Raw genomic sequence first — 15,572 nt, 5'->3', positions numbered from 1 at the left:
TTGGGGGACTGCATGAGTGGGCTCGCAGGTGCGGCCCAGTGCTCGCAGATGCGGTCCCAGCCCATTTAAGTGGATTTTGCACCTGCGATGGTTCTTCCACAGGTGCGGTCCTGGGAGCGCAGAAGCGGAAATCGCTGGGCAGAAAAGGCAGATTCGAAGGTTTTATATTCATTTCACAAAAATTCAATTTTGAGCTCGGATGAAGGCGATTTTTCGAGAGTTTTTCAGAGGAAATCTTTGGGTACCGATTCTAATACTATTTTGATCACATTTCATTATTCTATTGTTGTTTTCTTCATTTAATCAAGGAATTTGAGTGAGAAAGTTGGGAAAATGGGGGAAAAGTTCCCCAACCAAAAATCTAAGATTTGAGTGGGAATTAGGCATCGGATTTGGATGATTCTTGTACGAGTGAACTCATGAGTGAATGGGTGTTCTTATTTGGTAACTTTTACTCGATTCCGAGACGTGGGCCTGGGGAGGCTTTTGAGCAATTTTTCCAATTTCTTGCCCTAACTTTGATTTCATTCGTTGGATTAGTTCTTGTAGATGTATTTATGTTATGTAATTGGTTTTGATTATATTTGGGCCACTCGAAGTTGGATATTCGTGGCAAGAGCATGATTTCGGATTGATTTAAGCTGGGTTCGAGGTAAGTGGCTTGCCTAACCTTGTGTGGGAGAAACTCCCCTTAGGATTTGGTATTGTTTGATATATGAGCGTCGTGTACATGAGGTGACGAGTACGTACACGGGCTATTTGTTGTAAAACTCCATTTTTCACCAAATCATAACCTGTTTTCTCCTTGTTTGAACTACACTAGCATTTGTAACTACCTTGTTTAGATTAGAAAAGCATGTCTACGTGTTTTAACTGCCTATTTGAACTCTATGGAGCATGTTTAGTAAAGTTTCCTGATTTCTTTGATGTGAACTTAGTCTAAGCTGTAGATTTCCTTGATGTAACTATTATTTATACTAGTTGAGCTGCATATTTACTTTGGGACTACGGAACGGTATTCTGGAGATCCCTTGTACTGCATATTTACTTTGGGACTACGGAACGGTATTGCGGGAGATTCCCCAACACTGCATATTTACTTTGGGACTACGGAACGGTATTATGGGAGATCCCTCTACACATTTACGTTTGAGACTACGAGACAGTATCTCGGGGGATCCCCTGTTGTTATTACTGTGTTCTGAGTTTTTGGATTTCATTGAATTCTATACCTGCTATATTCCCATATTTATTTTATTGTAATATTTCTTTTTGTCTTATTTATATTTATACCAGTAAGGCCCGGACCTGACCTCGTCACTACTCGACCGAGGTTAGGCTTGGCACTTACTGGGTACCATTGTGGTATACTCACGCCCTTCATGCACATGTTTTCATGTGCAGATCCAGGTACCTCTCGTCCGCCTCAGTATTAGTGCAGCCGCAGCAGTCACCAGAGACTTCAAGGTATATCTGCACGCCTTCGCAGATCCTCGGAGTTCCCCTCTATCTTTTAATTTGTTTCCCTCCTTTATTTCTTAGACTTTATGTATAGTAGACCGTTAGATAGTTTTCATAGAGCTTGTGACTCGTGATTTCGGGTTTTGGAAAGTATTGTGTATAAATTTGCGAACTGGTTTTACTTGTATATGCCGAGCGGCATTTTACCATTATATAGTTATTACTGAAGCTTAGTTGTTCCTTTATTTTCTTCATTTCTGTTATTTCAATGTTAATAGGCTTACCTAGTCGTAGCGACTAGGTGCCGCCACGACGTCTTCAGAGGGGGGAAAATGGGTCGTGACACCAAATTTCTCAAATTAATTACGAAATTGCCAGAATTCGTATTTAAAAATTTGCACTATTTTCAAATATTGAAACCAACATATATCCTTCATTATAAGATCAAATGGAGTGATTCAAAAGTCTAACTTGACTTGATTTTCACGAGGAATCCATTGGAGGCATCAAAGTGAGTTTCGGAATAGTTTGGCACAAGAAATGAGGCAGAACATCTGGGCATTTATGGCTATTAATGTTGGTGGAGTTTTTCTCATCTTGAAAGTTTGAGATTGGAAGAATTCAAGGATGTTCTTCAAGTTACTTCCATGGGGCAAGGTCTAAACCATAACCTAATATTTCCCTTTGATTCATTCCCTTGGTTTAAGCTTTAATCCATGATTTTAATTGAAAACCTACTTAATTTTTTAAATCAAGACCTAGGGTTATGTCCTAAATTTTAAAATTTTAAAATGAGTTAGAGGCGTTTATTTTTCGATACTCGAATTTGGCGAGTTTTGGAGAAGTATTTTGGGATATATGGGACCCCACTAGTGTGGGTTGGACTCTTGGGTTATGAACATCCAAGAGCGATATTTTGACGAATTGGTTGAGCTATCGGACTCTGATTGAGTCGGTTTTTGTTCATATGAGCTTGTATTGATTCAGGCTTCGCTTGAGTAAGCTTGGATTTGGAATCCAAGGCAGGTCCAGTGTTGGCTTTTATTGACTTTTTAGGGAAAATATAAAGATCATAGCTTTATTTATTGTAATTGGTTTCTCTTGCATTTTCTGATGTTATTAAGTCATGTTTTGTTAGATTCGAGCCATGTAGAGGCGAATTTTAGCGGAAAAGCTATTTCAGAGGGTTGATTTGGCCTAGTTGAGGTAGGTATCTTGCGAAACTTTGTAGGGGAGGGGGGGACTACCCCTTAGGATTTGGGTTAATTGTGTTATTTATGTTATATGAAAGTCGTGTACGCAAGGTGATGAGTAGGTGTCACGACCCAAACCGATGGGCCATGACGAGTGCCCGAGTTCTACCTATCAAACACCCCTAAGCATTCGTCTAAGATATAAACATGAAATAAGTGTAGGTCATGCATAACGTCTGGAAATAAACTATTAATTCATATGAACAACCTACGTGGGAAAACATACCCAAAAGACATATATATACATATATATATGGAATACGGTAGGGAGAGCCGACAAGGCCACATACTATCTAACTATACATGACTGTCTACAGACCTCTATTGGAGTGTACAACTGGGCAAAATCATCAACATATACCAGTTGATCAGGTGGTGGTGCGTATATAATACCGTAATCTTTTTCCATATCCCGTATACATATAATATACGCGTATATAACGCCTTCTGGTCATGGGTCAATGTACATGTATAAATGCATGAAATGCATAAGAAATACGTTAATAAGATTTCTCGAATATCATAAAATTAATATGCCTTTTGGACAAACTTTATCAAATACGTATTTTTCTGATACCCATGAATAGAAGATATAATAATAATTCACATAGGGAATCAAGAATATAGACACCCCTAGTATTTCTATGAATAGAGTCATTTATGAAAGTTGCGTATTTTGTTCGTTTCGTTTGTATCATTTGGATCATGCCAAAAAAAGAAAGAAGGGATAGCCTTAACATACCACAAGTCGTAAATGCAACTCAACAACGAGCTTATGACAACTAGCGTGCCAACCCTATAACAAAGAAATATGTGTACAATTTAGAAGGCGGTAGTATATTACGTATCTCAAACGATAACTCGATTCTAAAATAAAACGGGCAGCATTTCCCCTGATTTTATTGCTCCCTCAAGCCTACTATAAGCGAGATACAAACATAATACAATCAGCAACTCAAAACCAATATAATTACAATTCGGGACCTTCAATACAACAAAACTCCCAAATATACCATAATACACCCAATCAACAAGTTATCAATTAGCCTGTAACTACAGCGACGAGCGACCAACCTACTACCCTACCACATGTGGTGTTTCTCTGCTCCCTTTTTATACTTCCAAACTCCATAAATCAGCAGCACAATAGACATCCCAAAAGTAATATGAAATAGCCCACAAAATAGTCCACTACAAGTCAAATAACTCGAACTCACGGCTTCTGATCACTGTCCCGTGAGGTCTAACTATTAGGAAATGAATTTATCAACTTTTCTTGATATTTTAAAGCTTAAATACATAAATTAGGAATTTTTATTAACTATTAAATACATTCCAAAACTCAAACTACAAATAAAAAGGGAGGCAATATAGCGATACTTACGTCGTAGGGATCGTTCTGATGTTATCGCTTCTCAATTTCGTACCCGGGATGTTAGTATTATTTGAAGCACTATTAGAGAGCTCAAGGACAGGTTTTATGGTGTTCTCTGGTCTTGCTGGAGAGAGAGAGAGAGAGAGAGAGAGAGAGAGAGAGAGAGAGAGAGAGAGAGAGAGAGAGAGAGAGAGAGAGAGAGAGAGAGAGAGAGAGAGAGAGAGAGAGAGAGAGAGAGAGAGAGAGAGGAGTTAAAACATATATAACAACTTTTGAAAAGTCAAAAGGTGCTAGCTTGGCACCCTCTCATTTGCCCATCTTCTGATGCTTATATATTTTTATCCGGATGTCGTATGAACAAATGGTTAAGAGCGTTGGAAACTAAATTCCAAGACCTTCAATTTGGTATATAATATGTCCTAAAAAGGCCTCATATATCATACGAAATTTATTTCTCAAAAAGCTCTATTACATGGCAAATCCTTAGTTGGTTTTTCCGCAACTTTAATCCGATTTATCCCAAACTTTATATGTTTTATACAAACATCATATATAGTCATATTATGACTTTAAACTTATTTAAATCATGATTAACAAGTCTCATATTTATTATACTTTACTTTGGGACGCATAGGGTGTGACGAGTGGGTACACGGGCTATATGTGGTATTTGACCGATTTAGATTATCTAGACTCTTTCCATGCCTTTAATTGCATTGCCATGACATGTTATATCTGTCATTGTTAATCTACTCTTATATGCTCTATTTGACGTTGTTAGCACTTTTTCTACCTCTTACTTGTTATTTTTCTCTTATATGCTTTACTTAAAGTTATTGTCTTCCTTATTGTCTTGTTACCTCTTAATTGTTGAATCACTTTTAATTGAAGTTGTTATTTCGTGGAATGTCATCTTGTTGAGTTATTGGTGTTGAAGTAGTAATAGTCATTATCACAATGAGGCGAAGTTGTTAATTATTGAGATACATTTCTTTGTTGAGCATTCTCATTCATTTTGTTATTGTTGAAATTCTTGTACACATTGTGGTTGAGCCATGGGCTATTTGTTATGGAAATATTGAATTGTTCGTCCCTTCTATGATTCCGTGCTTATTTGCTACCTTCCCTAACTGTTTTACTTGAACCTTAATTGTCACGTGCTTTATTTGTCATGTTATTATTTTTTATAATATTTGTTGTATTCCTTTGATTATTACGTGGTTCCTTTATTTCCTTGCACTCATACCCTTTGATTTTGAAATTCTTATAAATTGAGTTATTGGATTGCTTATGTTTATTGAAATTATTTGTGGATCGGGTTGCACACCGCAACAGTTATAATATGGTAAAATAAGAGAGGATTATGATATTAATTAATGATGATATGATGGGATCGGGTTGTGCGTCGCAACTCTTTGTGCACGTAATATTCGATATTGATAAATGATGATATGGTGGAATAAGGGAGGAATATGATATTGATTATGATGATATGGTGGGATCGGTTTGCACGCCGCAACGGGTTGTATACGTGATACTTGATATTAATAAATGATGTTATGGTGAAATAAGAAAAAATGGTGTATGTACGGTGGGATCGGGTTGCGCGCCACAACGAATTGTGTGTGTTGTACTTGTTGTTGTTGTGTTAGTTTTTAGCATTTTTATATGAAATTACGAGGTTTGTTATTTTGAGCTTTCTCATAGTGAGGTTTGAGTTCTTTTCATAAATCTACTATTTTACCAACTAAGCAAGCCTCACTTATCTACTCAATTTTATTGATTTCTAAACTAAACACATTTTATACTCTGTTTCGTACAAATAGTATATTATTTTACTTTACTTGATTTCTAAAATAAACTCATTATTTCATTTGACATCTTATTTTATTAAAGATTGTTATTATGTTTTATGGTGTTTAAATGTATTTTCCGTTCATATAGATTAATATTTATCACGATTGCAAGTACATGGTAGCACATGGGCTTTATCGTGCGAAGGTGATTATTATTGTAGGCACGAGATACCATATGTGTAAGATTTGAAAATTGTGGTCCATGACTTGTGGTTTATGAGGTGTGGTGCCTCGGGGTAATTTTAGTTGTAAGTCTATGCATTGGAAGCGATTTGATTATTTGAGTTGTCATCCGTTTTTCCTTATTTGAGTTCATTTACACCTCATCGATGTTCTGACTATGTTATTTTTTTATTGCCCGTTTACTACTTGTTGCCATTTATGTTTCTATTACTTCATTGTTGGTTGTAAATCAATAATTTTTCCGTTGTTGGTCTTACATTGATGTTCTTTCCATTGTTAGCTTATGCATATCTTGAACAGGTTTCTATGTCTAATAGGTGTCTTAACCAGGCCTCGTCACTGCTCTACCGAGGTTAGGCTTGATATTTACTGGGTATTGTTGTGGTGTACTCATGCTACGCTTATGCATATTTTTATGCAGATCCAAGTATTCTGATTGTGTTATTGAGATCGCGTCTGCGCGGCGAGAGACTTTAAGGTATACCTGCTTGACGTTCGCAGGTCTCGGAGTCACCATCTTACTTCATTATGCTACTGTTAAATTGTAATTCAAAACAGTATTGTGTTTAGAAATTCTAGTGTGTTTTAGTAGTGCTTATGACTCCGTACTACCGGTTTTGAAAAATATATAACTATTGGTCGCTTGCGGCTATGTATGTCATTTAATAATTTATGATAAATGATTAAATAGTTCAATTCTGTTATTAAATCAGCATTTGTTAGGTTTACCTAGTCTTAGAGATTAGGTGTCATCACGACATCCTAAGGTAGAAAATTAGGGTCGTGACAAAAAAGTGATCGATAACCCAAACTCAAAACATGATGGAATAACATATACGAATTTCTATTTCCTTACTAGAAAAATTGCAATTAAATTGAAAATTATTAAGGACCACTCCACTATATATTTTAAATTTCCAGTGTGTCGTCTGATCAAAAAGGCATCAGTTTTAGTCTTTTTGTTATTTTGCTGCCATGACAGCTACTTTTTACACTTATTGGCTTAAACCAAAAATATAGATGATATTTTATGTGACTTTTGGTTTAGTATTTGAATACGTAAGTTTTATAAAGGACTTTTGGGTGAAGCTATAATTTTTCTGTTTAGATTATCTTTTGAAAAGAAAATTAGAAAAATATAATCAGTTCTTGTACAGTCACAGTTTCTGATTATTTTAATATTTGGGTATTAGAAAAAGAACATTCTAATTTAGTGAGGCTCTTTCACCATGCACGAAGAGTGAATAAATTCACTAGTGTATTCTAAATTGGCTATCATTAATTATTTTTCTTTTATTTTCTCTTCATTCCAACAAATAACTCCTTGTATCTTTTAAAAAGTTAAGTTATATATTAGTCCTAGAATATTGCTTCAAAATTATTCATTTTTAGGTTTACATTATTACTTATTCATTGTTTGTCTAGGAGCTATAGGACCGAAGACTTTCATGTCCAAAATTTCTAAACGACCAAAGATCCAATTTTAAATTTGTGTTATTTAACAAATATTTAAAGAATCGTGATACAATTTATAATAACAAAAATCGCATCTCAGTTTTAGCATTAAGTCCACATAAACTAAATAACAAACTTTACAAGAAATTTACGAGAAATACTTCACCTTGATCATATCTTGAGCATGTTTGTTGTGTTGATGTTTATACGCAGTGATAGAGCTAGGATTTTCATTAAGGGATATCAAAATATATATATTTTTAAAAACACCGAAAAGTCAAAGGGAGTCAATATATAGTAAATATACATAAAATAATTTTTTTTAGCAATACACTGTAATTTTTGGCAAAAGGATGTGACTCCGCCACTATTTATACAACAAAAGAAATGACAATTACGCCTCAATTCCAAACAAGTTGGGATATCGCGTTGATGTTTACATAAATTTTAATTAACTTATAGTTATTATATGAATAAATTTTATTATATTAGTTCCTTTAATTATGATATAAATTATAAAAAATATCTTAATAGGAATACATGTGATTTTAAAGTCCCTACTGTGGCAGTTAATCGGTTAGTCGGTTACGCTTGCACAACTAAACAGGCGACGGCTTTATATAGTAAGCAAATCAAAAACTCCATCTTTAACTCCTCTCCCAATAATATTCATAAAAAATCATCTTGAAATAGATTCACCTTCACAATAAGAAAAAAGCAACAATGGCTGACAATCAAGCCAATTGTGCCGCATGCGATGTGTATCGGAAACAGTGTAACGAACAGTGCCGATTTGCAGAGTTTTTTTCCTTTGGCTCGTAGAGGGGAGTTCTTAATCTTGGTGGAAACGTATGGAAAGAGCAATCTCAATCGTTGGACGAAGGACATTCATAACGATCAGAAACAAGATTTCTTGAACAATCTATACAGAGAAGCAATGGTGAGAAGGTGAGAACAATCTATAAAAAACTCTCGTCTTTGTTGCCTGAAAATGTTAAAAATCCCTTTCGACAGATAATCTTGGGAATTGAAATAGTAACTTGTATTGTTGGATTTACTGCTGCTTTGATGTAAATTGACGTAATTGAATTGATGTTAAAACATTGAAATTGAATTAAGTTAATCTGCATCTTTAGATGGATTTACGGGTACTTTGACACATATTCTAGGGTTGATAACAAATTTTGATCTGTATTTCTTAGGTTACAGTAGGTATAGGACATTCTTGGAGTTCATAAATTTATTGGTACTCATGGATTACTGTAGAGATTATCTCTGTATTCTTGGATATTCTTGTCTCTATTCTTGGGTTTATATAGTTATATCTTTAGATGGATTTACTGGTAGAAATAACTTGTACCTGGAGACAGGACTTTTGTCCTTGTTAATGTGCCATCACGGCTAAATCAGAACATTGTATGGAAATAAGCATAGAAACGAGAGAACAATTGTAAATTTCCTTAAATTTCTCAGCTACAAGACCCAATAATTGTGAATTTCCTAGAGAGAAACTAAATTTTTTTCAAACAATCAGTCACTCTTATTAGCACGAACGATATCTTTAATAATAAAAAAATATACAGAGGACACATTAACACCTTCAATATGTCAGGCAAGAAATGATATCCATAATGCGCTTGAAGCAGAATAATATTGAAGTGAAGTGACTGTTAGCTGAGCTGGAAGTTCATAACCTGCAAAAATTAGTCATATCTTAATCAGACAATTAAAATATTGGAACTACATAAATGAGAGAATAGCTACAAAAAAAATATAAAAAATTGGTTTGCAGTATTTTGTAATAAATGTATGCCTTTCAACGAGTAGGATCCAGAATAGCAACTTTGGCTACTAGGCTCCAGCCAAGGCCCCACAACCTCGTTCCTCCAACATTAGTCGCAGCCTGCAAAACACAAGCATGTCAAGAATAATTTGGAACAAAAGATTTTTTATCATCTGTATATCTTGATACTCCGAAGTCCATATTGATTGAATACAATAACATAATGTGAACTTCTGCAGGTTTCTCCTTCTGGTAGCAATTGCTGCATTATTGAATGGAGTAAGGGGTCTAGGAGCTGAAGGCCCTGGTCGTGGAGCAGGGGGTCAAGGATGGGGTCAAGGAGCTGATGGCCCTGGCCGTGGAGCAGGGGGTCGAGGGGGTCAAGGAGCTGAAGGGCAACCTCTTCCACCTCAAGGGCAGCATCAGCCTAATCTTGCTCAACAAATAAATGGTTTGCTCAACCCACACAAGCAGCAATGAATGTAGATGCTCTTTTAAACCCAGAAGCATTGGCTGCAAATTTGGATGGAGATAATGCATTGTTCGAACTCCATAGAGCTGATGGCCCTGGCCATGGAGCAGGGGGTGAAGAAGCTGAAGGCCCTGGCCATGGAGCTGGTGGGCAACCTTTTCCACCTCAACTAATGAATGTTTTGCCCGACCCACAAGCACCAATGGATGCTCTTTTCAACCCAGAAGCAATTGCAGCAATGGCTGCATATTTGAATGAAGATAATGCACAGTTCCAACAGCATCTCGACGGGTTAAATCACTAGAAGGGGTGGTGGGTCGATGCAGTTATCCTTAAGCAAACCTACAGTAATAACATGTGATAACTACGTAGACCTGCTGCTTTTTAAACTCTTACGTTCTAAACTTTTACGTGCAATATACTGCTTTCTAAACTCTGTTAAGTGGCAGGAGTTGCCATTCAAAGAATTGAGATGTAATAGCATTGAACTTTAAGTGTTTCACAGATTTAGGTAGAAAATGAAGTGTGAACATCAGTTTTATTTGCAAGAAAAGGCAGGCAGGTTCTTCATACCCCATTACTTATCTTGTTCTTTGAGCATTCCGGGAAGCTAGTTTATTACTTATATTTTAGTACTGGTTTTGCTTTTCACACACTTTCTTTGAGATGAAATGTTTCAGTTGTCAAACATTAGGGGAGGCGTAAAACACATAAGGTTGTTAAGTGAAAAAGTTGGCAGAACACCAAATGACCCTAAGCTTATGAACAAAATAGTTTTATAGGTTTTGCCACATGGTGGCCTCTAGTAGCCTGTGCCCCGACAACTTTTTCACTTATCTAGGAGAACAAATACGTATTTTCAACTTCAGATCTTGTAGATTTAAATGGGAATAGTTAACGCCGTTTTTATATCAGAATTAAAAAAAATTTCTACACTATAAAACAGAGAAATATTCCCCAGCAAGCAAGTTATCGTATCCATCTGATGGGATTTGACAGTCATACCTCTGAACTGTCAAAATCTTTAGTTAGTACTTTTCTTTGTGAACTTTCTTCATAACTCCAGTAACTACAAAAAAGAAGTTGATGCATCATGTCAAGAAGCACATGGTTTTCAAGAACACTGAAAAGAAACCAAGTAATTATAAATTACCAGATTAGATATGCTCTTTGAGATGACCATTAAAAGCTGCTGTCACAATACTGGAGCGTCAAGAAACCTAGAACCAAAAACTAATCAGAACCAAATTAGTAGAGAGAGAGAGAGAGGCAATAGAAGATGCCCTTGAGGTGGCGTCTGCATCTCTCATGTCATTACTTGGCAAAAATTGGGGAAGCAACACGTACTTTATGTCGGATATTTTTAAATATAATACTACTGTCCGATTAGTTGGCAAAAACTGAGCATCTGTATCCTATAAACTGTAACATCAACCTGAAAAATGCGATTCTGTGTGCTATGATCTATAACCAGTGTATGTCAATTCAAATAATATATATAATCAGTATCGGAAAAAGATCTACAACTAGCTAGTGGCTCGGTTAGACAAAGACAAACCTCTTTTTATGACAACCGGTGCGGTTGGATCATGTCGTTGTCCCTAAGAAAATTCGAAAGTTCAAGTCACAGAGACATGATAGTTTACTCTACATTACTAACGTTGGTTTGTATCATAATGTGAACATAATTTTTTCAGCTAACTGGTATTTATTAATTATTTTATTTTATCATATAACTTTTAAAAAATAAAGCAAGAGATGCAGCATATTCTCAATAGAGAACTATCATAAACACACAGTTCAAAACTCAGTTCAAACATAGATCCTTCTAAATACATAAAAAAACTCCCCTACTCAAAAATTAAGATTACATCTTCCCGGGGAAAAAGAGAGTCTGAAGCAAAATTTATTCTTTAAGACCGTCTCCAACCCAACACTATTTTTGACGCCAAACGCTATTTTGGTGTAAGATTTGGTGTTTTGGTGCTCCAACCCAACACCATTTTGGTGTGTGAATAGTGTTACACCAAATTTGGTATAACACTATTCTTCTACACCATTACTATTCATCAATATTTTATTATATAATACTTTTAATTTAACATATTATAAATTTTTAAATTACTTATACTTTTTATGTACTAAATACTATCTTTATGATATTAATTTTATATTTTAATTTTAGTGTATAATTTTTATAAATTAATTTTCATATATTTTATTTTTATATAAAATTTTAAGTTATAATTGTATAAAAATATATAACAATCAAAAAAATAAAAAGTGCAAATCTAAAATATAATATATTGTTAATAAATAACACAATGTTCATTAAATAACATAAAAATAAATATTTAATACAGTAGCGACTGACATAGATTAAAATTGAAAATACATTAAATAACATAATGGGATTAAAAAATTACAACAATAATCTAGTACTCTGGTAGGTCACTTCAGATCCGCCAATATCATTAAAATATTGAGTGTATGGAGCAGGGATTGTTGCGATTGTGGCTGTTGAAATTGTTGACTTCTTTTATCCATTATTGTTTTGGCTATGATTTTACTTGTGAGTGTCATTTGCAAGAAAAAAAATTGAATATAATATGTGAATGCTACAAAAAGTAAAAGCATGCATAGAATTTCCATATGAATGCTAGAAAATATCACCTCCCATCATGTAATGACTCAACTGGTCGTTTTGAACTCTATCATCCCGTTCTTGGATTTGAGACTCTATAGGTTCAGTTGGTGATTTATGACTTGTGGTTATGGTTGGTTCAAGTCCCAAGAGGTTTGAAAATGATTTGGAACACTTGGCTTCTAATTAGAAGCCTTAAGTTAAGAGAGCTGGCCAAATTCAACATTTTGAGTAAAGGGATCTCCAAATCATGATTTGAGAGTTCCTGTAGGATTGTATGATGCTTTTGGACTTATATGTATATTATGTTTAGTACCCAAGAGTTCGGGCGTGATTCAGCGCTATTGTGAGAAATTTGAAACTTCTTGATTTTTTGAGATGGATTAAATTCCATGGATATCCCCGCTCTCTCTCTCTTCAAACACACACTCTCTCATTCTGCTTCCTCTAACGACTCCCTACCACAACCGCTGACAAGCCAAGCTTCGGCATCGGCGACGACTACCACCACCAGGTAAGGTCTCTCTCTCCCCCTTCTTTTTGTTTCTTCCATCGCCAGCGGCATTGCCCAGAGCCGGTGACGGCTCCCCTTTCTCTTTCTCTCCTTCCTCTACTCTATCCCCCTTTCTTCTCCCTCCCCCTCCTTGTGTGTGCGTGCGCAGCGCCGACGGAACTAGAGTTTCCAGCGGGTTTCAACCACGTGGCAGCATATGTACAGGCAAATTTTCGGCCCGAAGTTCCCGTTTTGGCACTCGCCTCTTCAAAATTTCCCTGACCCACAATGTTCCAGCCAGTTCCGACGAGATCCCCATCATCCCGGCTAAATTTTTGGTGACTTTTTTTCGACGAATATCGTTCAAGAAGTGGCTCCTCTCCACTCTCTCTTGGAACCGATTCTTGGGGCTCCTCTCCACTCTCTCAAGACCCCCAACCTTCTCCCATCTTCAAGGTAAGCAATCCCCATTATCTTGGTGTGAATCTTAACATTTCTACACTAGAAGTAATTCAATCCACCATGAAATCCTTCGATTTTCAAGAAATTTCTTCAAGAACTCAAGGGAGACTTTTGCAAGATTTATACCAAAAGATAATCCTACACCCTTAGACTTACATGCATGGATTCATTATGGGATAGTGATTGAAAGCCATAAGTTTCCAATTTAAATTCATAACCATTGTAGAGATTGAAAGGTAATTATTTGATCAAATTTTATTAGTTGGGTGTGGATGGTTGGACATGCATGTGACGTTGAAAGTTATACATTATATGGGGATCATAGTGGGATAAATATTTAGTAAATTGTGGAAGTTGGATGAACTAGTTCCATGGATAAGAAACGTAAAGATTTATGCATACTAGATGTTTGATAAAATGCCTAAGTTAGCTGAATGCTATGAACCCCTTCCTAATGATGGTCCAATTTGATCATGTTTCTATATATTGAACTAGGAGTTTCAGGACGTTGTAGTAATCTAAAGAAAGCTCAAGAGAGGTATGTTGGCTAAACTTCCTCCATAGAATCGTATTCCATGATCTCCTTGTGAACTCCATGTACGGTTGCTCGAAGTACCAATTCTTATCATGTTAGGTTATCTTGAAGACATGGTTTATCATATGCCGATATGCTCAAGTCTTGTTTCAATTTCTATCCCTATACACTCCTACAAAGATACTTCAAATGAGGTTGATTTAACGAATGCCTGATTCCAATTTATGTTTCAAATAAAATGGGTATAGATTCCTTGTAAATGTTTCCAATGTGTTATAAGCTCTTACGTTCTCACAGATAGAAGCTACGGTGTTCCTAAATGCCGTAAGTGTTCTTAATGTTCTATGGTCACACATGGCAAGTAAAATGAAGTGATAGTATGAACATGAAACGTGACCGCTTTCCAAATGAGGATTATGAAGCATTGTATGTTCCGATGGTTTCAATCATAGTAAGAATGCTTCTAAAACAATAAATGCAAACGACTTTGTTAAGTCCCCAAGAATCATGAACTTAGCTAATGACCTTAAGATGACAAGAGAGTACATAACAAGATGAAAGAGAGATGTCCTATGCTAAATGATTGGGTCCATGCGCCATTGAAATCTACTTATTGATTCACCATGCATGCGTTAATGTAACAAGCTATGGTTCTCCATGATGACCATGAACATGAAGTATTCCAATGATTCGGGAACTTACGACCTTAAATGAAATGTTAATCATGTCACTTTGATCTTATATATGCTCATGTGCATAATAATGTGTTATGAACCCTATGGATGGTCAATGAAGAGCATATGTGTACAGTATAGGTGAACCCTATGGACGAGCTACGAAACGCATATGTGTACAATATAGGTGAACCCTATGGACGGTCTATAAAGCGCATAGGTGTACAGTATAGGCAAACCCTATGGAAGGTCTATGAAGCGCATATGTGTACAGTATAGGCGAACCCAATGGACGGTTTATGAAATGAATAGGTGTACAATATAGGTGAACCCTATAAATGGTCTATGAAGCGCATAGGTGTATGATATAGGTGAATCCTAAGGACGGTCTATGAAGCTCATAGGTGCACAGAATAGGTGAACCCTTTCGACCGGTGAACCCTATAGACGGCCTATGAAGCGCATAGGTGTACAATATAGGTGAACCATATGTACAGTCTATGAAACGCATAGGTGTACAATATCGTTGAACCCTATGGACGGTCTATGAAACGCATATGTGTACAATATAAGTGAACCATATGGACAGTCTATGAAACGCATAGGTGTACAGTATAGTTGAACCATATGGATGGTCTATGAAACGCATAGGTGTACAGTATAGTTGAACCCTATGGACGGTCTGTGAAACGCATAGGTGTACAGTATAGTTGAACCCTATGGACGGTCTATGAAACGCATAGGTGTACAGTATAGGTGAGCCCTATGGACGGTCTGTGAAACGCATAGATGTACAGTATAGGTGAACCCTATGGACGGTCTGTGAAACGCATAGGTATATAGTATAGGTGAACCCTATGGACGGTCTGTGAAACGCATAGGTGCATAGTAAGAGAGGGCTATGGACGGTCTGGTGAGACGCATAG

At 36.1% G+C, this 15,572-nt stretch overlaps 1 long non-coding RNA gene across 1 annotated transcript; it reads right to left on the bottom strand.

Annotated features, from left to right (window-relative positions):
• Window positions 1-9,021: 9,021 nt before the first annotated feature.
• Window positions 9,022-11,353, bottom strand: LOC142164359 (uncharacterized). The gene is made up of 4 exons (XR_012695139.1): window positions 10,992-11,353; window positions 10,844-10,907; window positions 9,397-9,486; window positions 9,022-9,277 (listed from the first exon to the last, which is right to left on the bottom strand). It is a non-coding gene; the product is annotated as an uncharacterized LOC142164359 (long non-coding RNA).
• Between the last annotated feature and the right edge of the window lie 4,219 nt (window positions 11,354-15,572).

The sequence above is a fragment of the Nicotiana tabacum genome, chromosome 9 (genome assembly GCF_000715075.1).
Source record: "Nicotiana tabacum cultivar K326 chromosome 9, ASM71507v2, whole genome shotgun sequence".
NCBI classification, from domain to species: Eukaryota; Viridiplantae; Streptophyta; class Magnoliopsida; order Solanales; family Solanaceae; genus Nicotiana; species Nicotiana tabacum.
This window is presented reverse-complemented; position numbering and strand designations above follow the sequence as displayed.